The 27,656-nt window shown below is 36.4% G+C and overlaps 1 long non-coding RNA gene across 1 annotated transcript in view; it reads right to left on the bottom strand.

The window, feature by feature from the left end:
* The window catches only part of LOC110257539 (uncharacterized), a 744,583-nt gene that overhangs the window by 28,936 nt on the left and 687,991 nt on the right, over window positions 1-27,656 (bottom strand). The window contains exons 9-11 of the long non-coding RNA XR_014834218.1: window positions 26,995-27,155; window positions 24,479-24,600; window positions 22,932-24,119 (exon numbers count right to left, since the gene is read on the bottom strand). This is a non-coding gene — a long non-coding RNA (uncharacterized LOC110257539). The remainder of the gene's footprint in view (window positions 1-22,931; window positions 24,120-24,478; window positions 24,601-26,994; window positions 27,156-27,656) is intronic.

The following is a 27,656-nucleotide window of genomic DNA, read 5'->3' on the forward strand; positions in this document are numbered from 1 at the left end:
AATACAGCAGGTAGAGATTTCTCTTTAGTTGTGAGTTCCTCCCTTTAACCTAACGATGACCACATCCCAATGCTGAGACCTGAAGGGCAGGAAAATGGAATGTTACCAGTGGCCCCAACTCTTCCCACCACTTACCTTTCAGGGCTGGGGGTATGAACTGGACCACAAAAATGATTTGGTACTACTGGACCAAGCGTATCTTTGGCACCAGAATGTCAACTTACATGCCTTAAATTTTCACCATAAATTAATAATTTAAGCTATTTTTTTTCCCCAGAAGAGCACAAGTTAGAAAAAGAAAGGTAGAGAGAAGAGATAGCCTAACCGCAAGCCTCCCCCTGCCCCTGCCCCTGCCCCCAACAAGCGCAGTGGTAGAAATTCATTTTTGCACAGAACTATTTTACGTTACCCTGCAAGGTATAAAGTGAAAAACAGAGCATAAGAATACATTTAGGACCAAGGTACAGGGATAGGTAGGCCCTAATATGGGTCACTGCCCTGGCAGAGTGTGAGGTTAGTGCTGGAAACTTTTTCATAGCCTTCACAACACTAACTAGGCTAACAGGATGGGACAGAGCTGATAAACAGTGCTTCCAAAGCTTTGCTCCCACCCACAGGGCCTGGGCCTTCTCATGCTCGTATTCAGAATACATACAAAGCACACAGTGAAAATCTACTGAATTCAACTGAATGGAGGAACTCCCAGGAGAGCTCACTTTCCTGTGCATGAGGTTAAGAGAAAGTACCAGTAGTTCTGGGACCCTGGCCAGCCTCCAATAGTCATCCAGCAGCCTTTGCATGCTTATCTGTGGCAATGTAGTTTATGTTCACCTCCTCCTACTGAGAATCTTGTCACTTTCAAGGCACTTGAGATACATAGAAGAAAAATCCAGTTTCTGTGCTTAAAGCAAACACAACTAAAACCTTCCAGTACAACGTCACACATACGATGCCAGGGTGATATGCAAAGTACCTTGGGTGTATAGTGAAAGGACACTAGGCCAACTGGAGATATGGGGGAAATTCCTCAAAGAAGATGGCAAAAAAAGCGTGAATTTGGGAATTGATCTGGGAAAGAATAGGAGAAGGGCATCCCAGAGATGAACCTATACAAGGCGGGTACTGGACAAAGGACACTCTATGGTATACACGAGGAAAACTCAGGCTGACACAGATGACAAACGCTGAGGGCTCGAGGCACTGGTAATAAGAACGGAGAAGACAGACTTGAGAAAAATTCAGAAGGTGGAACTGATAGGGGTTAGCAGGTCACTGGATACTGGGGGGAGGAGAACTCAGGATGGCTCATGATTCTCCCTTTACTGACTGGGCAGAAAGTTTTCTTACAGAGACAGGAAATACATTGGGACAAAAGGGAGATTTAAGGCACAGATAAAAAGGCATATTTGATCAATTGCATTTGAGGTACTTATGGGTCATTTATTTGACTACAAAACACAAGCAATTGGATATATGGGTCTGAAGTTCCACATAGATGCCAGGGTTTCAGACACACATTTGGAGATTTTAAGCATACAGATTTTAATGATATTTTAAAAATATGAGGAAGAATGAGTTTGTTCAACAAAGTTTAGAAAGAGAAGAGCAGGGCAAAGTGGGAACAGCTCTGCATAAGCTTTATCCCATAAGGGAAAGTGGCTGCACGGTGAGAGGTCACAACATGCTTGCAAGTATAATTCTTGAGTCTGTGGTCGCTATTACCTTGGTTGACTGGGACTTGATCTGCACATGGAAACTGTCTGCCGGCTTCCCCTGAACTCGCTAGCCTCCCAGACCTTGGCTGTATGTGCCCCGAGACATCCTTTGTTGCTCTTGCTCACAAGGGATGTCCTAGACGGAGTCTCGGCCTCTTTGCCTCCATATTACTTGTAAAGTCTTTACTTATCAAACCACTGACTTCAACCTGTTGACTCCTATTCTTGTACAGTCTTCCAAGTGCCTAGGCCTCCCTGGCAATCACAGGGAAAGGCAGCTGGCAGATTGCAGTGGCTTATAAACTTTTTTTTTTTTTTAAATCAGTGGGATCAATGCTTCAAATGAGCTCTAATAAAAGAGAGAAAAATCAGGGTTGTTCTAATTAAAGCTGAGTGTATGTCCCAGAAAAAGGCTCACTCAGCTCCCTGTTGTTGCTGCAGTAGCCTCTTGTCTCCCAGGAAGCCTGGGCTTTTTACAGGACACAGTTAGAGACTCACTGCTGTAGGTTGAACAGTAGGCACTTTATGAAAACAAAGGTTTAAACCCTGATTCTGCAGCTCACTGGCTATTCATCTTTGGACAGATTGCTTAGGCTTTCTCAGTCTATGTTCCTCAGCTATAAAATATAATTACTTCATGGGCTTGTTAGCATCAGATGAGATAATGTGTCAATGCAAAGCTCAAAGGGCATGGGAGCCTCAATAAATGTTAATTTTCTTGCTTTCGCCATATCTTTGTCTTGGTGGACAATTTATGGAATCAAAATAAAGTGACAGAGTCTCATAGTGGGAAAGGTTTGAGAGTTATCCAGTCCAGCCACCCTAGGGAGTTCCTTTCAAAGTGTCCATATCCGATGGTTATTTAGTAAGTGCCTAAAGATTGCATAGAGACTGAGAGTTTAATTTATTTATTTTTTGTGATGGATTTTATTTTACTGATGTATACCTCAGACTGAGTCAAATATTTGACCCATTCCTCTAAATTATATTCTTAAGAATAGCACTTGTAATAGCAGTCATTCAAGTTTTAAAACCAGATTATCAAGTATTATGTTAATTGTGATGCTGTTTTGATTAAAAATAAACATACTCACATGTGTATATATGTGTGTATGTGTATAGACATGTTATGATTTATATAAAAATTTAATAGTTGTTAATTGTACATTGATATTAGAGAAACATTTCTTGATAAAAAAGTCTATATTACATGATTTTCCCTCTGGTAAGCATGTGCTTTTAAAATATGATCTTGTTATCTATTTTTTTTTAATCTGGATCCTTATAACAATTTTTAATGAAAGACAGGGGAAGTGTTATATTTGTTTTGCACACACACGTACCTGGAAGTTCAAAGGGTGAAGTGATTTTCTGAGAGTGATTTTCTGAGGTTTTTTGGGAATGGTTGAACAAGATTTTAGCTCAGCTTTTCTAACTCTTCTTATATTTTTTCTTTCTTATACTTCCTACCACATCTTTTTTTTTTTTTTAATCTAAATGTCTCAGTTTTCTCAGCTCTGTCACTTCTGACAAAACTCTCAGACTTTCTGTCATCCAGGTCTTTCCTCCCTGAATGCATTCTGGTCTGTTAATTTTCTAATTAAAATGTGGTATCTGAAAGTGTGTGTAATATTCAAGAATGATCTGAGAAAACACTTAATAGACCAGGTTACCTTCCTTGCTTAGCACACCACATATGAATTACATTAAGATACCATACTCTTTTTAAATGCCTTTCAGTTATTTTTAACATAAAATTAAAAAATTATTTTTTGTCTTTTTGCCTTTTTAGTGCCGCACCAGTGGCATATGGAGGTTCCCGGGCTAGAAGTTGAATCGGAGCTGTCACCGCTGGTCTACACCACAGCCACAGCAATGCCAGATCCTTAACCCACTGAGCAAGGCCAGGGATCAAACCCACATCCTCATGGATGCTGGGGTTCGTTATCTGCTTAGCCACGACGGGAACTCCAATTTTTAACAGAACATTTTATGTTTCCACTATAATGTCATATATCACTGTAGGATAGTTGCTAAGTACAGAAAAAGAATAAAAAAAAAAATCACTCATATCACCCATAGTTCCTTTAACCCCAAAGTAAATTCCCTAAATATTTTTTGTCTTTTCCCACAAGAAAAGAAGAAAATTGGGGGCAGAGCTTTGATTTATTTTGTTCAATGTTTACACTGTGCCTAGATTAGTACCTAGAATACATTAGGAAGCATTTAATTAAAATTTGTTGAATTAATGAAATAAATATTCCTGCACATGCATTTATAGTTTTGAGTACATAAAAGAATCCACTGTTTTGTATCCTAATGTTTTTCAGTTCAAATTAAGTTACTGGTGATATTATTATGTTATGTATTCTTAGTCTTATCATAATGATTACATTCACTCTATTAAGTGAATATGCTGTCCTTATTTTGGACACAAAGTATTTTTAATATTTTGCTGCAATAACAATCACAAACATCTCTTTGTGGCTATATTTATAATTTTTGAGGAAAATAATTTGTAGATATTTCCAAAGTGAAATTATTGGTCTGAAGGTGTGAGCAATTCAAAATAAAAATTCTTCTCCCCTCGCTACAATTATACAGAATCTGAGTACACACTGAAGTTACGGTCACCTCTTGCCATTGAACTTACAGCTCTTTTCTACATCACCCTCTACAGAGACACTAATCAACAGGTTTTAGGTGTGTTTTTCAGGGAGGTATGAATTCACATTACTGTACCAGCCTTGCCTATATTTCCTCTCATTTCATAAAACCAACCACTTCTTTTCTGGTCAGAATTAAGGAGCAGTTCCACTTTTTGCTTCTACTGAGAGATGAAACTGTCAGCAAGACAAGTCAAGAATTTGTCTGATGCTCAGCTTTTTAGTCTAATGAGATTTCTAGCAGATGTCTTTATAGTGGAAGTGTCCCATTACTGCTATATCTTTTTTATATGACAGATTTTTAATCTATGTTAAGAAAGCGATGCCCATATCTTTTGTCAGGCTGGGCAGATTATTGTAGGCTCCTATACTGTATTACTTTAGTTTCTCTTTCTTCATAAGGCTTTCATCTTTACCTGTCCATAGATTTACATCCAGAAGCCATCTTTATAGAAACAAAAACAAATTTTTTTCATAAAAACAAAAATACGATCTATATTTAGGTTTTAATTTTAGAGGTTATACATATCAATTATAAGCCTAGAAAATGCCGAAAAATGTAGAGAAGAAATCTCCAAATAACTCAAAAACTCAACTTTTTTTTTTCTTTTTGGCCACCTGAGGGCATAAAGAGTTCCTGGGCCAGGGATCAGATCTAAACTGCAAGTGCAACCTTAGCCACAGCAGCAGCAGCAGCGCTGGATCCTTTAACTCACTGTGCCAAGCCGGGAATTGAACCTGTGTCCTGGTGCTGCAGACACTGCCAATACCATTGCACCACAGCAGGAACTCCAATCCCACAATTTTAAAGATAGTATTTGTTAATATTTTGCTGTATTTTTCTAGTTTTTTTTCTGTGTATGCGTATAAATGTGTATAAGTGTGTATGTCTGTGAATGTGTGTTAAATACAATGGAATAGGGCTGTATATAAACCTCTTACCTCGAGATTATATTTGACATTATATTATAAGCATTTTCTTGCAGTTTTGGAAACTTTGGACGGAAAAGATTACTTTAATGATAATATAAATTTCACATGCAATCAGGCTACAGCTAATTTCATCATGTTCCTGTACTTTATTTAAATCTATTCCTAATAAAGATAATGTTTACACAAACATCTCAGTAAATCCCTATATGCACCTGCAACGATTTCTCCCAGACAGATTCCTAGATGTGGAATTGCCTGGAGAACAGCCTGCATGGCTTTAGGCTGTATCCATGTGTTTCTGTACTCATGCACCCTTGCCAATGCTGAGCTTTCATAATCTTGCCTAATTTTACAGGTGAAATTGAAGTGCTATAGTTTCAATATCATTAGATTACTAGGATAAACTTTCTCATCTTTTAGGCCATTTTTCTTCTTTCTTAATTTGAGCTTTGTTATCTTTACTGTGCTTCTTTTTCCCATGAAAGAACTTGCTATATCTATTATTCATATTTTTTCAATAGCTTGATGGTTTTTAACTTAGTTTTTATTTTGTCACATTAGTTTTTATTTTGTCACACACATCTGTGCATAATTTCTTTTTTCATTTTTTTATTACTCAAATGAATTTATCACATCTGTAGTTGTATAATGATCATAACAATCTGATTTCACAGGATTTCCATCCCACAGCCCAAGCACATCCTCCCACCCCTGTGCATAATTTCTAAAGTTACATTGTATTACAAGGTTTCTCACCAACAATAACGATCCTTGGTATATCACTAATCCCATTTTATCAGAGGCATCCACTGTCATCTCTCTTAGCTGTGTTATCTGTTAGTTTCTCCCACAGTTTTGAATAACAGGCTGACATCTATTTAAAATATTTTAAATTCAGACACTATTGATTTACTTTATGAATTTAGCTATTTTATGCATTTCCGGCCCCCACTGATAACATTCCTCTCCACTCCATCTCTCAAATACAACTATAACATGATTTTTGGTTAGAATCATTAATTGATGTTGTTGGTAGTATGGTTTTATAAATGTTATTCATAGTTGATTATATTCTTATACAAGTTGCATTGTCCCATTCTTCTGTTTGTTTAGTTTGTTTCACCACTAACTTCTTAAATCATCTGGAGTCTATATAATCAAACACAAAGGGTAGAATTTTTTCTTCCTTCTCTTGGTGGCACCCCTTGTGGAATCTGCTGGTCTCCTGCTCCAACCTGAGTGATTTACTCCAGTCTTGCTTCTTGTCTGTCACCCAGAACTCCTTCTGCCCCTCTCTTGCCTAGAATTCTGTGTTGTTGTTGTTGTTGTTTTCCTTGACTACTCTCTTTCAGCAGTTTCCTAGAAGAGACTGTACAGGACAGGAACTTTTTGTGATCTTTCATATTGTTTAATGTACTCTTATACTTGATAAAGAGTCTGGATTTTTATACAATGCTATATTGAAAATAATTTTCTCTTGGAATTTTTAAAATGGCTTCATTGTGACCTAGTTCCAGGGTTGCTGTTGAGAAATCTGACATATTTCTCTTCCCACCCTCTGTATTTGTCCTGTGTTTTCTCTCTGCAGGCAAGCTCTAAAATCTTCACTTTACTCCTGGCGTCCTGACATTTTATCCTTTTATGGAATGGCAAATCAGCTGCTCCTTCAGCTGTTTCTGGCACTCTCCATCTTTAATGTCTCCGGAAAGTAAACCTCCAGTATCCTAGGAGGAGAAGGAGCAGTCATCTAGCTTGAGAAATAAGCAGCAAAGGATGGAGGGGAAGAGTGGTTTCCTTTGAATTTTATTCATTCCTTTGTTGATTCCTTTGTTTATTTGTTTCTTCAGTCATTCATTTTTGCACTTGGCAAACACTTACTAAATACCAGCAAGGTGTTAGTATGGGGCCTGGAAATGGAGACACAGGGAGACATGCTTTTTCATTTCAAGAAGCTTATAGTTTTGTTCCTTCTACTTCTCACTAGCATCCCAATTGTGAAGTTTTTCTCTTCTTTCACTTGAATATTACACCCTAATATATACCTATGTTTCACACTAATTTTCATTTTTTCTAATAACTTGGTGGTGTATCCTTTTTCCCCTATACTGTGATTCAAGAAACACGTATTGGAAGCACACTCTGCACACTCAGTCCTGGGGTCAGGGATAACAGGTGGGTAAGGATGGTGTTTCCACCTGTACATTACTCTTCAGGTCTCTCTCCGTTGCCTCTCCTGTGCCCCAGAGGCTGCAAGAACATTGCAAGATTGGGGAAATTTCCTTTTTTCCAGCACTCCTAAAAATGAGTGGAGAACACAACTTTTTTTTTTTCCTCTTAGATTCATAATCTTAGGTGGGATTTCACCCTATCTCTAATTGCAGTAGTCCAACTGAGGGAGTCCTTCTTCTCTCTTTCTTCCATGATCAGATGTGTGTGGAGTGTGCACGTGGTACTCAGAATGTGGAAAGCAATTCTGATGCTTCTGGAAAGAAATCTCCTTCGACAGTGTTTAATAAACTTAAAAAGACAAAATTTGATACTTAGCTCTCAGTTTCCCCTTGAAGTAAAGGAGCCTGGGTTCAGCCGTGAGAATGGGCAATCTCCCGAGGCAAAAGTAAAGTATGGAAAAGCACTTTAATTAATGACATTTCAATTTTTTTTCTTCTTACAATTACTTTTCCCATTTCTGTGACAGTTAAGATTGACAAATGTATTGTCAATTACTTTACCAGCTCTGACCTTTGAGATTAAAACAACATGACAACATCTTCCCTGACTCTTGCATTTTCAGGCTGTTACATGCACATCAGTTTGGGGGATTCTTGAATTCTTCCACTTATCTATGAAAATTTATAAAATTTCCTCAAAGAATGTTTTAAATGTTTTTATTTGAGATAGGATGATCTCATACCATGTTTAAAATTATTTCCTATATATGCCAACATCTTTATTTCTTATAATCTGTTTCTCTTTTGTAGGTCTAACAGTTCAGGAAATTTATAAATCATCCTTATACGTAAATGAATTATATGGTTGATTACATCATATTGAATATCAACATTCAAATTTTCAGCTTTGTTCTTTAAAATCTTCTTTACACCATGGATCAATGACGGTTTCATCAGAAAATAATAGAATTGTGAAAGAGAGCACAAGCAGATCCTAGGTCACAGCTGTGAACACTTACACATACTTTACATGACAAGCAATTGCCAATTTCTGATGGTGAAATCTCTACAGACTTTTAAACAAGGAAATACTTTCTGAAGTTTTGAACTTAGTTTAAGACATGTTTTAGTTTTTATTGTTTAAAAACAGACTTTATATAACAGTTAAAGAATTTTGTATAAGATTAAATGGAATTAGACAAGGATGAGACAATTTCGATACTACTTTACAAATCTAAAATAAAACTGTTGATTTTTACCTAAGACTTTAAAGTACTTAATAATGTCACAATGTAGTAGTAATGGTTCCATGTTACAAAGTATTAAACACCTACAATGCTAACAAACACATCATAGTAAAATACCTTTTTAATGGTGCAAATATAAGGAAACAATTTTATTTTGTTTTCACATTCCTAAACCTTCAGCTGGTTAATCTTATCAGCTGCACTAGGCAGTAGTGTTTGCCCAAAGATTCTCAAACATCAATTTAAGTTACAGTTGTCACTGTAACTTAAAATGGCCATATGACTAAGTTTAGAATACATTTTAAAAGAGCAACTTCTATTACAGTCCTTTGTTGCTCAATATATTTTCCCCATATTTACATATTTTTGCTGTTTAGCAATTCTTAGGTATTTAATCATTATTTTTTCTATTGCATTTACTATTCACACATTTACTCTAGTCATTTTAAAAACATAAATGTTTTTCAATGAATGAGACCTCGAGGTATACTGGTTAGCTATTTTGTTTCATAGGTCCAATTATTTTTCATACTTCCTTATTTCCTGCTATTAATAACAAACAATTTTAGCTGTAAGAAACATTGATGAATGTGATCTTAAATGTGGCAAATATTTTTTCAAGTCAATAATATTACTTCCCATATTTTCTGTACTTCATGATGCTAATGATCATGATATATTATATACATCTATTTTATAACCATCTTCTCTACCAGATAACTAGCCACTATCTTCAGCTGTTTCATCTGTTTGTTACATGTCTTTGTAATTCCAAAATGCTCAGTGGTTTGATGATATTTAGAAATAAACATCTTCTATTGGTTATTTTCTACCTGTATCAATTTTCACAAACTATTTTCTTGAAATGAGGGTGACTTAAAAATCCTTTTTGTTACGTGCAGATTCACGTGGTTCCACTGATGTTTTGTTAACATAATTCGGAGAGGTTTCCTAGTTGATTATCATTGAGAAAAGCTGTTCTAATCAAAATATTAATTACCTTTCAGTACTATAGTATATTATAGTTACTTCTTGGTTGAAAGTAACAGAATAACAACTTGATTGAATCTAATCAAAACAGAGTAATTTATTAAGTGGAGGTAAGACTGACCACAGAATCCAAGGGTGGGAAGGAGCTGTAACTAGAAACTGCAGTTTTGTTAAGAACTTAGATCTCAGAGCTCCTGCTATAGCACAATGGGATGGGAGTGTCTTGGGAGCACTGAGACATAGGTTCGATCCCCAGCCCAGCACAGTGGGTTAAGAATCCAGTGCTGCTGCAGCTGTGGCTTAGTTCATGGCTGCGGCTCAGATCTGATCCTGTCCTGAGAGCTCCCTGTGCCTCAGGGTGGCCAAATAAATAAATAAATAATCAGATCTCTTGGCTTTGCTTATTCCCTTTTGTGACTGTTTTCTTCTCCTCCTTCTCTTCCTTCTATCCTCTCTTCCTCTTTTTTTTTTCTCTCTCTCTCTCTCTCCTCCTCTTTCTCTGTTAGTTTCCTCCATTTCCTCATGCTCAAGGTACAATATTGCTAAGCCACAGTCTCCTGAGATTTTGTGTTCCAATTCCTGTAATAAATAGCACTGCTTCCTGGTTCTAAGTTCTGGCTCCAAATTATCAGGAAAACTCTCTGACTTGTCCATCTTGGATCAGGTGACACTTTTGATCTAATCACCCACAGCCAGGAGGGTAGGGTCACTGTACAAATGTGGCAATTAGGGGGCTCTCTTTGTAAAATGTTAGCCGATTCTGAGAAAAAGAATGGGACATTATGACTTGGAAACCTAAAATATTCTAGTAATATATAGCAATATGGCAATGCCTAAATTCTGAACTTAATTGTTTTCATCATATAAAAATGTCACCATTATTTCTTCCACTTTCCAGAAAATATTTAGGTTCCTGTGAAAGGTCAAAATAAAGCTAACCTCTGATGTTCATTAATTTGTAGAAAAATTACTCCTTAATTTTAAAGTAAATAATTACCATGAGTGCATCATATATGTTAAGCATGTAGAATAATGTCTGACACATAGTAAGCACTATGCACATATTTGCTTTTGTTCTTACTGTCACTTATTCATTCTTTGTCTTTTTTTTTTTAATTGGCTGCACTCATAACATATGGAAGTTCCTGGGTTGGGGACTGAATCTGAGGCACCACTGCAAGCTACGCTGCAGTTGCAGCAATGCTGGATCATTTAACTCACTGTGCCAGGCCAGGGATCAAGCCCACACCTCCCCTCTGAAGCTACCCAAGCCCCTGCACTCTGATTCTTTTTTTGCCTTTTCTAGGGCTGCTCCTGCGGCATATGGAGATTCCCAGGCTAGGGATCCAATTGGAGCTATAGCCGCCAGCCTACGCCAGAGCCACAGCAATGGCAGATCCGAGCCGTGTCTGCGACCTATATCAGAGCTCACGGCAACGCCAGGTCCTTAACCCACTGAGCGAGGCCAGGGATCGAACCTACAACCTCATGGTTGCTAGTCGGATTCGTTAGCCTCTGAGCCACGATGGGAACTCCTGCAGTCTGATTCTTAACCCACTGAGCCATAGCAGGAATTCCCCATTCTGTGTCTTTTATATGCCAGGAATTATACTAAATGTTGGGGATACAGAGCTGCATAAGACTTTTTTACCTCCAAGGAGTTCAGTTTAAAATACACCTAGAAATGTGGCAATTAAGCTTTTGCAACAAGGGATTTAAGTTAAAATACTCCATGCTTTATAATTGATGATAGATATATTATTTACAATGTAGGATGTGACTAAGCATTTTAAATTAAGCAAAATTTATCTTTGATATATCTCACATCATCTTTATGCTTGCTGCTTTCTTTTCACATCCTTCTCCTCTACTCTCAACACTAAGTGTTTTTGAGTTCAAATTTGCCATACATGGAAACTGTCTTCTCCCTTTGGTATTTGAACATTTTTTAGAAAGATTCTCTCTTTCCAGTAATTTTACATCTCATTTTATAATTTCCTGGGAAAATCACTGACTAAATAGTCAGAAAAAAATATTATGAACTTTAAACTTTTATAGTGGATATGGTGGGATGTGGGGAGATGGAGAGAAAAGGTTAGAGTAGCCATCTGAGAATATATAATGTCAGAAAGTTGAAGTCAGAAGCCCAAGTGGTGAATCTGAGAAAGAAAAACCCAATGCACATCAAATTCATGGGCTGGAACAAGGCGGCAAATTGATCACCATTACAGGGTAGAACAGACACACAGGAGTTCGATATCCTAAACAGTTCAAGCTAAGATGAATATGGGATGAGGTAGAAGACAGAGTAGGAGGAACACAACAATAAGGATTGAATACATGCCTGCACAAGCCTAAATTGGAATCTTCCCAATTCTTCTTTTCTTTATAATGTGATGGTGCTTTGCTAACCAAGTGGCTATGCTACCTAAATTTGAATTATTTCAAAAGGACAAGAAGAAGCCTATGCTGCAACCCTTTCCTTAGGAGTGGATGTGACAGTGTGCAAGAGGACCTTGAGTCTGGGAAGAGCAAAAGCCTGTTGACAGGGCAGCTAGAATTGGATTGTTTACTAGTACATTATAAATTATCTACTTGAAACTGCCAATCTATGATTATTTTCTCCATGATCATGTATCATGAATTGACTAATCCTTCTTTAACTTTGTCTGTTTCTAGTAAATACTTAGTCAGCTTCCCTCCTAACTCTGTATGCTTTCATTAGAGCTTTTCATGATTTATATACCTCCATAAAATGATGATACTTATATACATATTTTCCTCACTGAACGATTTTTTGAGTTTCAGAGTCTTGCATTTGTGTGGCCACCTGGCATATCTGCTTAAATATCCCACAGGCACCTCAACTATAATATGTAAAAAAGTGAATATGTTTAATTCATTCAAAGTCTTTCCACTTTCAGCTATATCTCAGTCAACCAAACAACCAAATATCAAAAGTCTGGATGGCACTGGTGCCTCAGTGAGGGAGCTGTGAAAGAGAAAAGGCTCCTTCACCCTGGGAACTCCCTTCACCAGGTGAGAGGTCATCCAAAATACATAGAGGAGCTGGAGGGGTCTGAACTCTGCCTGTGAGGAGTACACATGAGCTGGCTTGCTAGCAATCAGGATGGAGGGAGAATGGTGCTGACAGCTGATAAGTCACAGCACATCCAGGCCTGGACAAGGCTGCTGGTACACATAGTGACTGGGTGCTGAAACTCAGGTCTCAGCAGATGAACCTTGGAAGAGGATACAATCTAGCTGTGCAGAGACAGCCCTCAGGACCACACTCCAGGCCACCTTTATTAGCAATGTGCATAGTGGAGCACAGGTCCAGCCTAAGAGCCCGTTGGCAACTTGCTTATGACTTTGGCTTCTAGAGTCTTTGTGAGCATGTGCACAGGAGGAGCAGGGCTGATTCTGGAGCCTATCATCAGCACTCTCACAATAGGGTTAGGCCATGGGGGATCCAGCAGCAGTCAACTTTGTTAGCAAGCACACTGGGTGGCATCACAGAAAAACAGTTCCCTAGGAGATAGCCCCTGGAAAGGAGTACTCAGTGATGCCTTTCCCAGCAGGAGCACTCCATTTCCACTTCCTCACATCACAGCTTAGAGATGGATCTGGATCGACAGGCCCTGGGAAACCCTCCTATATAGGCAGTCCAAGTATCAGGTGACAACATGACCATCTCAATTCCTGAACCACAATGCCTTGGCCCCCAGCACAGCCTAGCAATACAGCTGAGACAAATACAACAGAGGAAGGGATACAACTTTTGGCTGCTTCTCCATAGAACCTTGGATGCTTGCACAGGTGGTACATAGGTTTACTGAAACCATATAGCCCTCACTTGATTTATTTTTAGTGCTTATTTCCTTGGGAAGAGAGGATATGATTAAAGGCAATGGAACTTTATTAAACCCAACCCTCAGGACTTCCTACTTCAACAACTGGAAGCATACCCTTCCTCTGATAGAACTGTAACAGCCACAGAGAAAAAAGGAGAAAAAGGAGGCCTTGACCGACATACAGTATAGGCTCTTGTCACCACAATAAAAATCACACACCCATCAAGGAGATAATAGCCAGCATATTCTGAGGAAAGAAAGGGGAATTATCCATACCAAAACCAGCCTATACAGCAAGAATATTGGGATTCTCCCATTTAAAAACAACCATTCAAAAATCACAGTAGATAGCTATTTTTCCTAAATTTGTAAAGAGAGAGAAATTTAAGTAAAATGCAAAAGCAGAGGAAAAACTCCAAATCAAAAGAAGAGAAATCCCCTTAAAGAACAATAAAAATAGATCTATCCAGTTTACTAGACCCCAAGTTCAAAAAGGAGGTAATGAAAATGCTAAAGGAATTAATAAAGATCATTGATAGAAATGCACACCTCTATAACAAGGAACTAAAAAATATCAAGAGGAACCAGTCAAAATTAGACAACTTAATAGCTGAGATAAAAACCTGTCTAAAAGCAATGAACTGCAGACTAAATAATGCAGAAGAATAGATAAGTGATCTGGAAGAGAGAATATGGAAATCAACCAATAAGAACAGCAGACAGAAAGATAAGTAAAAACATGGAAGCAACATATGAGACCTCAGGGATAATATACATCATGAAAGCCTATGCAAAAAAAAAAAAAGTTTCAGAAGGAGAGTAAAAAGAAAAATGAATTGAAATGTATTTGAAGAAGTTATTGCTGAAAACTTCCCAAACCTGAAGAAGAAAACAGATATCCAGGTACCTAAAAATCACAAAATGTTGGGGAGGGGAGTAAAAAATATAAGTGTACATCTTTTAAAATGTGTTTGAACTTACATGACTATCAGTCTAAAGCAAGTACATATAGTTATGGGGTAACATATCTGAAAGCCAGGGTAACCACAAATCAAAACCATATAATAGGTTCACAAAAATCAAAAATAAAGGAACTCGAGCATATACAAAAGAAAAACTATCAAACCAAAAAAAAAAAAAAAAAAAGAAGAAAGGAGCAAAGAAGAATTACAAAATCAAATGGAGATAAATGTACATATTTATCAATAATTACTTTAAATGTTAATGAACTTAATATCCCAATCAAAAGACAGAGTGGCAGATTGCATAAAAGAATAAGAACCTACAATATGTTGCCTACAAAAGACTCATTTTAGAGTAAAATACACACATAGATTCAAAGTGAGAGAGGGGATGGAAAAATATTTTTCATATAAATGGAAATGACAAGAAAGTGGGGGTAGCAATACTAATAATAGACAAAATAGACTTTAAAACAAGGTCATGAAGAAAGATAAAGAAGGCCCCTGCATAATAATAGAATCATCAATAGAAGAAGACAATTATATACTTGTTAAAATATATTCACCCAATATAGGAACACCTAAATATACCAAACATATACTAACAGACATAAAGGGGGAATTGGCAGGAATACAATAAGAGTAGGAGACTTTGACACCTGACTGATATCAGTGGACAGATCTTCCAGGCAGAAAATCAGTACAATAGAGATCCTAAATGACACAACAGAACAGTTGGACTTAATTAATACCTATAGGGTACTACATTCCCACCAAATCCCAGAATATACAGTCTTTTCAAGTGTGCATAGAATATTCTCTAGGATCGAACTCATACTAGGACATAAAACTGTGTCAATGAATTTAAAAGAATACACATTATTTTAAGTATCTTTTCTGACCACAATGATATAGAAACTAGAAATTAACCACAGAAATTAAAACAGGAAAAAAGAAACAATTACATGGAGACTAAACAACATGCTATTTTAAAAATCAGTGGGTCAACAATGAAAGCAAAGAGGAAATGAAAAAATACCTTGAGATAAACAACAATGAAAACACAACCTTTGAAAATCTATGGGATGCGGCAAAATCAATTTTAAGAGGGAAGTTCCTAATGATGCATTTTATTCCTCAAGAATCAAGAAAAATCTCAAATAAGCAACCTAATCTATTACTTAAAAGAATTAGAAAAAGAACAAATAAAACTCCAAATCAGCAGAAGGAAGGAAATAATAAAGATAAGAGAGGAAATAAATAAGAGAACCAAAAAATAAAAATAATAAAAAGATCAACAAAACTAAAATCTAGTTTTTTGAAGGAATAAACAAAATTGACAAAGCTCTAACCAGGATCACCAAGAAGAAAAGAGAGAGGTCTCAAATAAACAAAATAGATCAAATGGAAAAAAAAAAAAAAAGCAAAAAACAAACTGATGCCACATACAAAAAATTCTAAGAAAATATTGTGAAAAGTTACAACAAATTGTACAACCTGGAAGAAATAGACAAATTTCTAGAAACATATAGCCTGCCAAAACTGAGTCAAAAAAGACCCAGATAATTTGAATAAACCAATTTGAAATTAAACAGAATTTGTAAAAAAACAAAAACAAAAACAAAAACAAACAAACAAACAAACAAAAAAACAAGATAAAACAAAATGAAAAAACTCCCTGTAAAAAAGTCCAGGACTGAATGGTCTCACTGAGGAATTGTACCAATCATACAAAGAAGAACTTATACTTATCCTTCTCAAACTCCTCTAAAAGATTGAAGAGGAGGGACCAGTCCCAAAGTCATTCCATGAAGCAACCATAATCCTGATACCAAAATCAGATAAAGACAGTATTAAAAAAAAAAAGGAGGAGTTCCCATCTTGGCTCAGCAGTTAAAGAATCCGACTAGGAACCATGAGGTTGTGGGTTCGATCCCTGGCCTTGCTTAGTGGGTTAAGGATCCATCATTGCCCTGAACTATGGTATAGGTTGCAGATGCAGCTTGGATCCTACGTTGCTGTGGCTCTGGCATAGGCCAGCAGCTACAGCTCCAATTAGATCCCTAGCCTGGGAGCCCCCATATGCCACAGGGGCAGCTCTAGAAAAGATAAAAAGACAAAAAATAAAAATAAATAAGAAGAATATTACAGGTCAATACATTTGGTGAATATAGATGTAAAATATTAGCAAACCGAATCCAATAACATGTACAAAGGATCATACACCATGATCAAGTTGGATTCATCCCAGTGTTATAAGGATGGCTCAACATATGCAAATCAATCATGATACACCACAACAGTAGAAGAAAAGAAAAAAATCACATAATCATATCAATAGAACATAAAAAGCATTTGACAAAATTCAGTATCCATTCATGATAAAAACTCTCACCAAAGTGGGTACAGAGGGAATTTATATCAACATAATAAAAGTGGTTAATGACAAACTCAAATGAAAATAACACTCAATTATGAAAAGCTGAAAACCCTCCCACTAAATTCTGGAACAAGACAAAGATTCTCATTCTCTTTATCTCTATTCAACGTAGTATTGGAAGTCCTAGCTTCAGGAATCAGGGAAAAAATAGAAACAAAGTTATTCAAATTGGAAAGGAAGAGGTAAAATTGTCATTATATGCAGAGGACCCTAATAATTCCACATGAAAACTATTCAAACTAATGAATTCCACAAAGCAGCAGGATATAAGATTAACACACAGAAATTTGTTGCATTTCTTTTTCTTTTCTTTATTTTTTTTGTCTTTTTGCCTTTTCTAGGGCCACTCCCTCAGCATATGGAGGTTCCCAGGCTAGGGGTTGAATCGGAGCTGTAGCCACCGGCCTACACCAGAGCCACAGCAATGCAGGATCCGAGCCGTGTCTGTGACCTACACCACAGCTGACAGCAGCGCTGGATCCTTAACCCATTGAGCAAGGCTAGGGATTAAACCCGCAACCTCATGGTTCCTAGTCGGATTCGTTCACCACTGAGCCACGACAGGAACTCCCCTGTTGCATTTCTTAACACTAACAATGTAATATTAGAAAGAGAAAATTTAAAAAAACTATCCTATTTAAAATCACATCCACAATCAGCAAACGAAAAACTACTTAAAAACAAATCTCACCAAAGAGATGAAAGACCTATATGCTTAAAACTATAAAACACTGGAAATTGAAGATGGTCATAGAAACAGAACTGAAAGCAATCTACAGATTCAATGCATTTTTCACAGAACTAGGACAAGTTATCCCAAAATTTATATGAGACAACAAAAAGACCCAGAATTGCTGAAGCAATCCTGAGGAAAACGAAGGAAGCTAGAGGCATAATCTGACCAGACTTCAGACAATACAAAAAGCTTCAGTAATCAAAATAGCATGGTATTGGCACCAAAAAAAAGGTATATATAAAGCTCATAAAAAATTTTATACACCTAAGATCAAATACTCTTTCAAAAGGGGGGCAAGAATATACAATGGAGAAAAGTCAATCTCTTGAGCAATTGATACTGGGAAAGCTGGACAGCCTCATGTAAATCAGAGAAATTAGAACACTCTCACACACCATATACAAAAATAAACTCAAAATATTTTAAAGACTTAAATATAAGACATGACACTCTAATACCCCTAGAAGAGAACATAGGGAAAATATTCTCTGACATAAATAGTAGCAACATAAATAAACCAAAAATAAATAAATAAATAAATAAATAAACTTAAAAGCTTTTGCAAAGCAAAGGAAATGTAAACAAAACTGAATGACAACCTACCAAATGGAAGAAAATATTTGCAAAGGATGTGACTGACAAAGGGATAATTCCCAAAATACACAAACAGCTCATGCAACTCAATAAAAAAAAAAAGAAAACCCAATCAAAAATGGACAGAAGACCTAAAGAGACATTTCTCCAAAGAAGACATATGGCCAACAGGTGCATGTAAAGAATCTCAACATTGCTAATTATTAGAGAAATGCAAATAAAAACCACAGTGAGGTACTGGGTCAGAATGGCTATCATCAAGAAGTCTACAAATATGAAGAATATTATGGAGGTACCTTAGAAAACCATACACAGAACTACCATATGACCGAGCAATCCCACTCTTGGGCATATATATCCAGACAAAACTTTCCTTGAAAAAGACACGTGCAGCCTCATGTTCACTGCAGCTCTATTCACAATAGCCAAGACATGGAAACAACCCAAATGTGCATCGACAGATGACTGGATTATGAAGATGTGGTATATATACACAATGGAATACTACTCAGCCATAAAAAAGAACAAAATAATGCCCTTTGCCACAACATGGATGGAACTAGAGACTCTCATACTGAGTGAAGTCAGAAAGAGAAAGACAAATGCCATATGATATCACATATCTGGAATCTAATATATGGCACAAGTGAACCTTTCCACAGAAAAGAAAATCATGGACTTGGAGAATAGACTTGTGGTTGCCAAGGGGGAGGGGGAGGGAGAGGGAGTTGGATGGATGGGGTACTTGGGGTTAACAGATGCAGACTATCACCTTTGGAATGGATTAGCAATGAATGCTGCTGTGTAGCACTGGGAACTATGTATAGTCACTTATGATGGAGCATAATAACGTGAGAAAAAAGAATGTGTATGTGTAACTGGGTCACCATGCTGTACAGCAGGAAATTGACAGAATACCGTAAACCAGCTATAATGGAAAAAAATAAAAATCATTAAAAAAGAAGTCTACAAACAAATGCTCGAGAAGGAATGGAGAAAAAAGGACACTTCTTCCCTGTTGGTGGGAAAGTAAATTGGTGCAGCCAATATGGAAAACAGCATTGAGGTTCTTTAAAAAACTAAAAATACAACTACTATATGCCCCAGCAATTCCATTCTTGGGCCTATTATATCCAGAAAAGATAAAAACTTTTAATTCAAAAAGATATATGTACCCCAGTGTTCATAAGAGCACTATTTACAACAGCCAAAACATGGAAACAACTTCAGTGTCCATCAAGAGATAAATGGATAAAGATTTGGCATATACAGGTATACACACACACATCAGCATACTAATTAGCCATAAAAAGAATGAAATATTGCCATCTATAGAAACCTGGATGGACCTAGAGAATATCATACTGAGTGAAGAAAAACTGACAAAGACAAATATTATATGATATCTCTCATATGTGGATTCTAAAAAAAATACAAATGAATATATATGCAAACAGAAAAACTCACAAAATATAGAAAACAAATCTACAGTTACCAAAAAGGAAAGACAGAGTATGAGGGATAGATTAGAATTAAGGGATTAATAGATACATATCACTATACATAAAACAGATAAACAACAAGGATTCATCACATAAATTAGGACCAATACTCAATATCTTATAACATATAATGAAAAATAATCTGAAATATGTATACATATACTGAATCACTTTGCTGCACACCTGAAACTAACACAATATTGTAATTAAATGTACATCAATAAAATAAGTTAAATTGCATGTGTCCCTTCTATTGAGCTAAGAAATAAAACATAACCACTATAAGTTATCTATGTAAACTTCTCTGATCATACACCATTATTCACTGTACCATCCATTCTCCTATTTATCCATATTACCAACATACTGAATTTCATGGGGTTTTTTGTGCCTATATTTATAACTAGATTGCATAAGTCCCAAGGTCAAAAAATAATATTTTCTTTATTGATAACTGATATTATATGGTAGGCATTTTCGCAACTTGCTTTTCTCTCATCTCACTTATTAGATTTATTCCCATTGATACTTATAGCAGCAGTTTACTTCACTTTTGTGCAATAGTTAAATAAACTGCACTTTATTCATCTGTTCTGCTCTTGATATGTTTTTAGGTTGTTTCTAACTTTTTACTTTTACAAATAATACTATTAGAAACTTTTTTTTTTTTTAGGGTTGTACTCGCGGCCTATGGAGGTTTCCAGGCTAGGGGTCGAATCTATGCTGCATCCAACAGCCTACGCCACAAGCACAGCAAGGCAGGATCAGAGCTGCGTCTGCTAGCTACGCCACAGAACACTGGATCCTTAACCCACTGAGCAAGGCCAGGAATCAAACCCGCATCTTCAATGGATACTAATTGGGTTCATTAACTGCTGAGCCACGAGGGGAAACCCAAGAAACATACACATCTTCTTGTGTGCTTTAGTTAAGAATTTCTCTAGAGTACATGCCTAGGCATGGAATTTCTGGGTTCTGGGGTTTATTACATATCCTCAACTCTACCAGGTATTGTCAAATTTCTCTCTAAAGTTCTCATACCTATTCACGTTCTCTCTGACGTAAGAGTTCCCATTGCTCTACATCCTTTCTGGCACTTTTTTTCCCCCTTTTTATGGCTGCACCTATAGCATATGGATATTTCTGGGCTGGGGGTCACATCAGAACTGCAGCTCCTGGTCTGCAGCACAGCCACAACAACATTGATTGAAGTCGCATCTGTAACCTACGCTGCAGCTTGAGGCAACACTAGATCCTTAACCTACTGAGCAAGGTCAGGGATCAAACTCACATCCTCAAGGATACTATGTCAGGTTCTTAACCTGCTATGCCAAAATGGGAACTCCCTTTCTGGCACTTATTATTGTCACACTGTTTGCTGATCTGATGGGTATGAATTTGTGTCTCAATGAAGTTTAATTTTGCATTTTCTTCAGACTGAGCTTCTTTTATATTATCCATTGTCTATTTGAGTTTCTGCTTATATTTCTTATTTTTATACTACAACACATACTACTTTCTTAAAAATAACAGTACAGGGAAAAAAAATGGAAATGTAATAACGTTAACTTTCTCCACCATCCTCAAACTGTCTCCCAACAGCCCCAAATCCAGGGCCTTATCCAAGCAAGACCGTCCTGCCTTCTGCTTAACTTTCATTTGGCCCTCTGTTTATGCATTTCCCTCTGCTTGACTGAGCCTCCACAAGGGCCTCTGAAGTGTCCTTTCCTGGTGCTCCTGCAATATTGCTCTATTAATACATGAGACACATTATATTTAAATGACTTACTTTATAATTATTCAATGTCTGCCTTTTCCGCTTCCCTGCAACTGGATCTTAGCCTCCTCAAGATCAGGGGTCAAATATAACTACCTTTTGTTTTTCCCCGAGTTCATCTTATTGCTAGGAATGAATTGAGTTTAATCATAGAGCGTTTATTAGGATCCTGGGAAAGAGTGTGCCAGCTCTATAGTTGCTACTTGGTGGTCTGATAATGAATCTCTGCGTAGACATTATGTAGTAATGCTACTAAAAGGATGGAACAGTTAAGCTATTCATCAAACTAAGATTGTTCTAGAGTAGCATTCTCAGCCTTGGCTTCTCGTTACAATCACCTGGAGAGCTTTAAAAACTACTAATGCCTGGTTTCTGCCTCCAGAGATGCAAATTTAATTGGTCAAGGATACATGCTTGGAATTGGAATAGTCGAGTCCCAGGTGATTCTAATGTGACCACAGTTTTTGTTTGTTTATTTTTTATTTTAATGCTATTGTTCTATGAGCACATTATAAGAACTGGCTACAGGAGAGTTATTTGTAGCTTTAATACTAAGAAATGGCCTCCATTGCAGGCAGAATGGTTACAGGTGTGAAATGCTGCCCTTCTCCTAATGACCATCATTAGAGAAGCAAAGGAATCACTTAAGAGATCCACTGCTATCACAGGAAGGGGCTGCTACTAGGTGGTCAGAAGATGTGATTCACACAGTTTCACCTCTAGTCGCTGGTATAAATACACTGGGGAGACCTCAGTGCACAGAGGTTTGTTTTCCTCCTTTCCATTCTAGTGAGCAATACATTAATAATGAGGGAAGACCAGAAATCATTTCCCTTCTCTGGTGGCAATTTATCCTGAAATTCAGGGACTATCCAAAGGGTTATTTGAAACAACAAAAAAGACTCTAAATCATAAGTAAACCTTTAGCTTTCCAAAGAAAGTAGATGAGTTTGAAGAAAATAAAGTGCATTGAATGTAGACTAAATGCAATGTTTAACACAATTCTTTAGTAAATTTATCTATGAGTTTACCTAAAGTTATGATAAAATTATTTGCAAAGAAATGCTTTGTTATAGAATCCAACTTTAAGAACCACCATGAAGTTAAACATGAAATATCCTGTTCTCTAATGTCTAGATCATGTTTTCCTTTCTTCATTGGCTTTACAGATTTCTTTACCTAACAGATGAAGCAGGGAAGGGATGTGTTATACAATGAGTAAAGTCAAGGGGTAATCATATTATGTTCTGATTGTATATTGCTGCATAACGAACTACTCCAAACACTTACTGGCTAAAAACAGCAGCTTATTATCTCTTACGGTTCTACCGTGTTGACTGAGCTCACCTGGATGCCTCTCCTGGCGTTTAGTCGGTCGGAAGCTGAGGCTGGCGTCTCAGAAGGGTCCTTTGGGCTGGATATTCAGACGATTCTCACTTGCTGGTGGCTGCTGTTGTTACACAGTCAGCAGGGAGCTCAGCGAGGCTGTGGAGGGAAATGCCTGCGGGACCCACAGCCCCTCCACGTGACTTGGTTTTCTCACAGCATGGCAGCTGAGTTCTGAGAGGGCGTGTCCTAAGAGTGAGCCTTCTAAGAGGCCAGGAATGCCAGCTGCCGGTACTTTTTAGACTGGGCCCAGGGCTCAGAGAATGCCACTTTTGCCTCATCATATGGGTCAAAGTAGTCAGTGTCTACCTGGCTTCAAGGTTACAGAAAATAGCCTTTGCCCCTTGATGCTGGAGTGTCAAGGTCACACTGGAAGTGAGCAAGGGACCGTTTGGGGAAACACGTATCACATGAGCTTTATTTTAAAATTTTTATTTCTGTTAATAATTTGACCAGAGAAATATGTAGAATGATTGAAGGGTTCATTACAAATGGCAAAAACCTGTAAGTTGTTAAGACAGTGTATAAATTGTGAGGGGATGAGTTGCCTTCATGTTGTTATGAAATCAGAAACAGTAACTTCAGAGTTATACCTTGAGATATTTTGATCAGTGAACCTCAGATATTTGATTTATGTAATGAAATCACTTACTTTGTCTTTTCTATAACATTACTAGCAAAAGTTATGCTTATTATTAGCCTTTAAATGTTTAGTACAATATTTAGCTCATTATGATGACTGCATTATCTTTTTATGTGGGAAGGGGGAAGTATGGAATGTTTGGTGGAAAGTTCAATTTACTACAAATGTGTTATTTTTAAAAATGAAACAGTAATTGTAAATTAATTTGTTCTCATATCTTTAGAATCCCATAAAGTGAAATTGCAGAATAACCTCAAATATATCTTTTTCGGATGAAATTTTTATACACAAGCATATATTCTTGGAGGTATGTCTTCTCGGTATGTAAGAACAAATTTGTTGGATTTACTAGACCAACAATTGCTCCCTGTAGTCAACTGACCAGTGCTCTGGTATTTTATAATTGATGGGAAGCTACAAAATTCCCACATAACTTTTCTGTTGTGATAAGGCTATAGTATGAAATATATAATTGTTCAATGGGCATTCATACTTGCTACATATTTCTGTCAAAAGAAAAAAAATAATGTAACTAAACTCTTTGCTCTCTTTTTCCCACACCATCCCTATTTTGTTAATCCCTCTGACAAGCTGAGGACATTTTTGTCAGTCTATGAAGGGATGGAAATAGCATTTTGGCTATAAACGTGTCAAAATGATTATGGTTAGAAAAATGACAAGGGGTTATTCTATGAAGTAGTACTTAAATAATCTGGGAATTGAAAGTAGATAGGTCAAAAAGTCTTTTGATGTATTGCAAAAAGAGAGTCATTTTTAAAAATAAATTGATTTGTAAGGTCTAGAAAGTCACTGTGGGAACTGAGGGGTTCAATCATAAAAAACAACAAAATGGCAAATACTTTACCTTTCATACCACCTTTCATCCAATTCATTTCTCATTTCTTCCTCCAGCATAAACAGGCTTCAAACTTTAGTGAAGCCCTTTTGTTATCATACCATGCATTCGATTTTCCTACATGGGAATACCTAGAAGTGAGATGCCATGGAGATACACAAATTCAAAGGTGTCATTACTCCATTCCTGTTCTAAGAAGAGAAGAGACAGAAACAAACTTATTACCAATTCTTGATATCTGAATAGCTAACATGAAAAAATTAATCATATTAAAAGCTTTGATAAAAATATTAATGAATTGGCAGAGATGATCATTTCTTAAATTGGGCTAAACTGGTTAGAAAATGTTTATCTTTTAAAATTTCTAACTTTTTAAGGAGAGTAGCAAGGTGAATTTTGTATTTTATTCAAGAGTATACAGAGAATCCATGATACATAAAGGAAAATTCTAGAACTAAAATTATTTCTTCTGGCTAAATCTTAACCTCATGTTTTAGTAGGCAGAATTTTTTCCTTTGAGAGTATAAAAAATGTAGGAGGCTTTTATGTGACAATAGGGCTTTTATGTGTCAAGGCTCATTTTAAAAAGCAATTAACTTCATTCATTCATTCATTTACTCATCTATATATTCCGGAGCACTTATTAATGGTAAGTCCCTTTCCAGGTGATTACATACATCAGGACAAAATAGACAAATATTCCTTTTCTCATGGAGTTTACATCCTAGCAGGGACTGAAGAAAGGTGTTATCTGCTTTTCTTGGAACAGTAGTATATTGATTAAAAATCATAATGAATAGAATAATTTTAGCTTAGTAGTTTGGGACATCAAGGATTGTTATTGAAATAGCTTTTTTTTTTTTCTTTTTTTGGTCTTTTTAGGGCCACACCTATGGCATATGGAGGTTCTCAGGCTAGGGGTCGAATTGTAGCCACCGGCTTACACCACAGCCACAGCAACTCGGGATCAGAGCCACTTCTGTGAACTACATCACAGCTCGCGGCAGTGGTGTACCCTGAACCTACTGAGCAAGGCCAGTGATCGAACATGTGTCCTCATGGATGCTAGTCAGATTAGTTTCCGCTGAACCATGACAGGAACTCTGAAATAGTTACCTATAGGCATATGCCTTCTAAAACTAAGGGAATGTTACTGTAGTTGGAAGTATTTGATAGATGGTGATAAAATCTAAATGGTGATTTGGGGCAGATCAGCAATAATCATGAATAAAGATTTAGAAGCCACATTTTAGCCTTATTCTCATTTATTGTATCTATTTTTATTGTATTTGCTGTGATTTTATGTACTTATACAAAACATTATTAATTCCATTTTTTTCTATTTTCAAGTAACTCTCTAAACATGCACATAATGGCAGAAAATCAGCTTGACACAGATATCTATGCTTTTGCAGGGCAGCGTACTCATCAAGCTGACTGCTGAATTATTTCATGATAAGATAATGTTCCTTCAAGTCTTAATACCACAGAGGTCACGTGGTCTGGTGGTATTCATGAGGGAACTGTCACTTTCAGATTCCTAATATCAGTCACTCTTCTATCTATATTTGGTTTATGGATTCAGGAATGTGCGATAGCAGTTATTAGCTGCTCTCTGAAAATCCTCTTGCAAGATAGATTTATTTCCTGATTAATGATGGAAAGATCCAGTATTAATTTCGGTTTTGATATCAACAATTTTATGTTAACATCATTCTTGCTATGTTCACCTTTTAAATTACTATGATCATTCCAATGATTAAAAAAGCTATTATTTAATTTAGATTCACTCTGTAATCATCGATCACAGCATTTCTGACATTTCTTACTAAATTTAGGTTCATGAGTTTGTACTCCAACTAATAAAAGATTTTCCTATAGGAGCTTATTTTTTTTTTTTTAAAGGGGCATTCAGGTAAATTTAAAACATAGGAAAGTAGTGTTAGTTATACATTCTATTCTGAGTATGATTTTTCATAGGTCTAGTGAAATTTGTTTTAGTGTTTTTTAAACTTGAAATTAGGATACCTTTTGCAATCTTTTGTTTGTAGTCATGGTTTTCTCAATATTTATCTTATAATAACACCAAATTGCTTTTCCATTGCTCCATTCTTTAAAGATGCATTCTTAGACTATTTAACTTTTATATTGCATGTTATTCACTATGATTAACGAGAGAGAGCATTTTTTGGCCACACCCCTTTCACACGCAAAGTTCTGGGATCAAACCCCATCATCTACCCAAGCCACAGCAGTGACAACTGGATCCTTAACCCCCTGAGCCACCAAGGAACTCTGAGAGTTAGAACTTTTAATTGCAGTATAAAAAAACTACTCTCTGTGCTCAAAGAATGTAATAATTACCTTAATACTTCTTTTGGACATGTTGTTGTGAAGTAAATCAATGAAGGCCACAAACAATTTAAAAATGAGAAATTACTATACAAAGTTTTATATTCCCTTTTGCCTGGTGAATTCTGTAAATGTGAATGACAAATGTTTGTGAAAAACTTTTAAGTACTTACTGGATTTCATGTTGTTTATATTCTGTTGCCAGGTTTTGTTGTTTGTGGGGGTTTTTTTGGTAATCCCATAACACCTTCTCCAATAAAGTATCTCCTCGTCATTGGTTATTTTGTTAGAGTGGATTCAAGTAAAAGGTATCTATCTCTTTTGCTCCAAATACCTAAAGATTACAAATAGTAAAACAATTTAATAATACTCTTTTGTCATTTATACATCAATTTTAATATCAAAGTTCATTCTTTTGAATTTTAATATTCTGCTTTTCATGCATTAAGTACATCATCTACAGCGAATCTTTGTTATGGAAATATCTGGGTAAACTTTAATAGTTACTCTTCTTCACACATTGGATAATCTAGACATGAGATATTTAAGGTTAATTCACCAAGTTCCTTTGATGTCAGCCTGAGTCTTGTGATTAGATGGCCTTAAGGAAGCAAGAAACTAGATAAGGAATTGCAACAGCCTTGAAATTTAGAAGCAGAAAATATATATTTGGGAATTGTTGTTCCACAACAAATGAGTGTAACATCAATAATTATCCTTGGTTTTACTCAATAGGATCAGAATCACTAGTTGATAACCCCTGAAATGTCCTCTGAATATTATTGCCAAGACAAATCATTTCTTGAGTTGGAAACTGATTGCCACACTATATCAA

This window comes from Sus scrofa, chromosome 18, assembly GCF_054392235.1.
Source record: "Sus scrofa isolate SSC_HxYL_T2T_F1_AM1 chromosome 18, Sscrofa_HxYL_maternal_Yorkshire_Landrace_v2.0, whole genome shotgun sequence".
In the NCBI taxonomy this organism is placed as follows: domain Eukaryota; kingdom Metazoa; phylum Chordata; class Mammalia; order Artiodactyla; family Suidae; genus Sus; species Sus scrofa.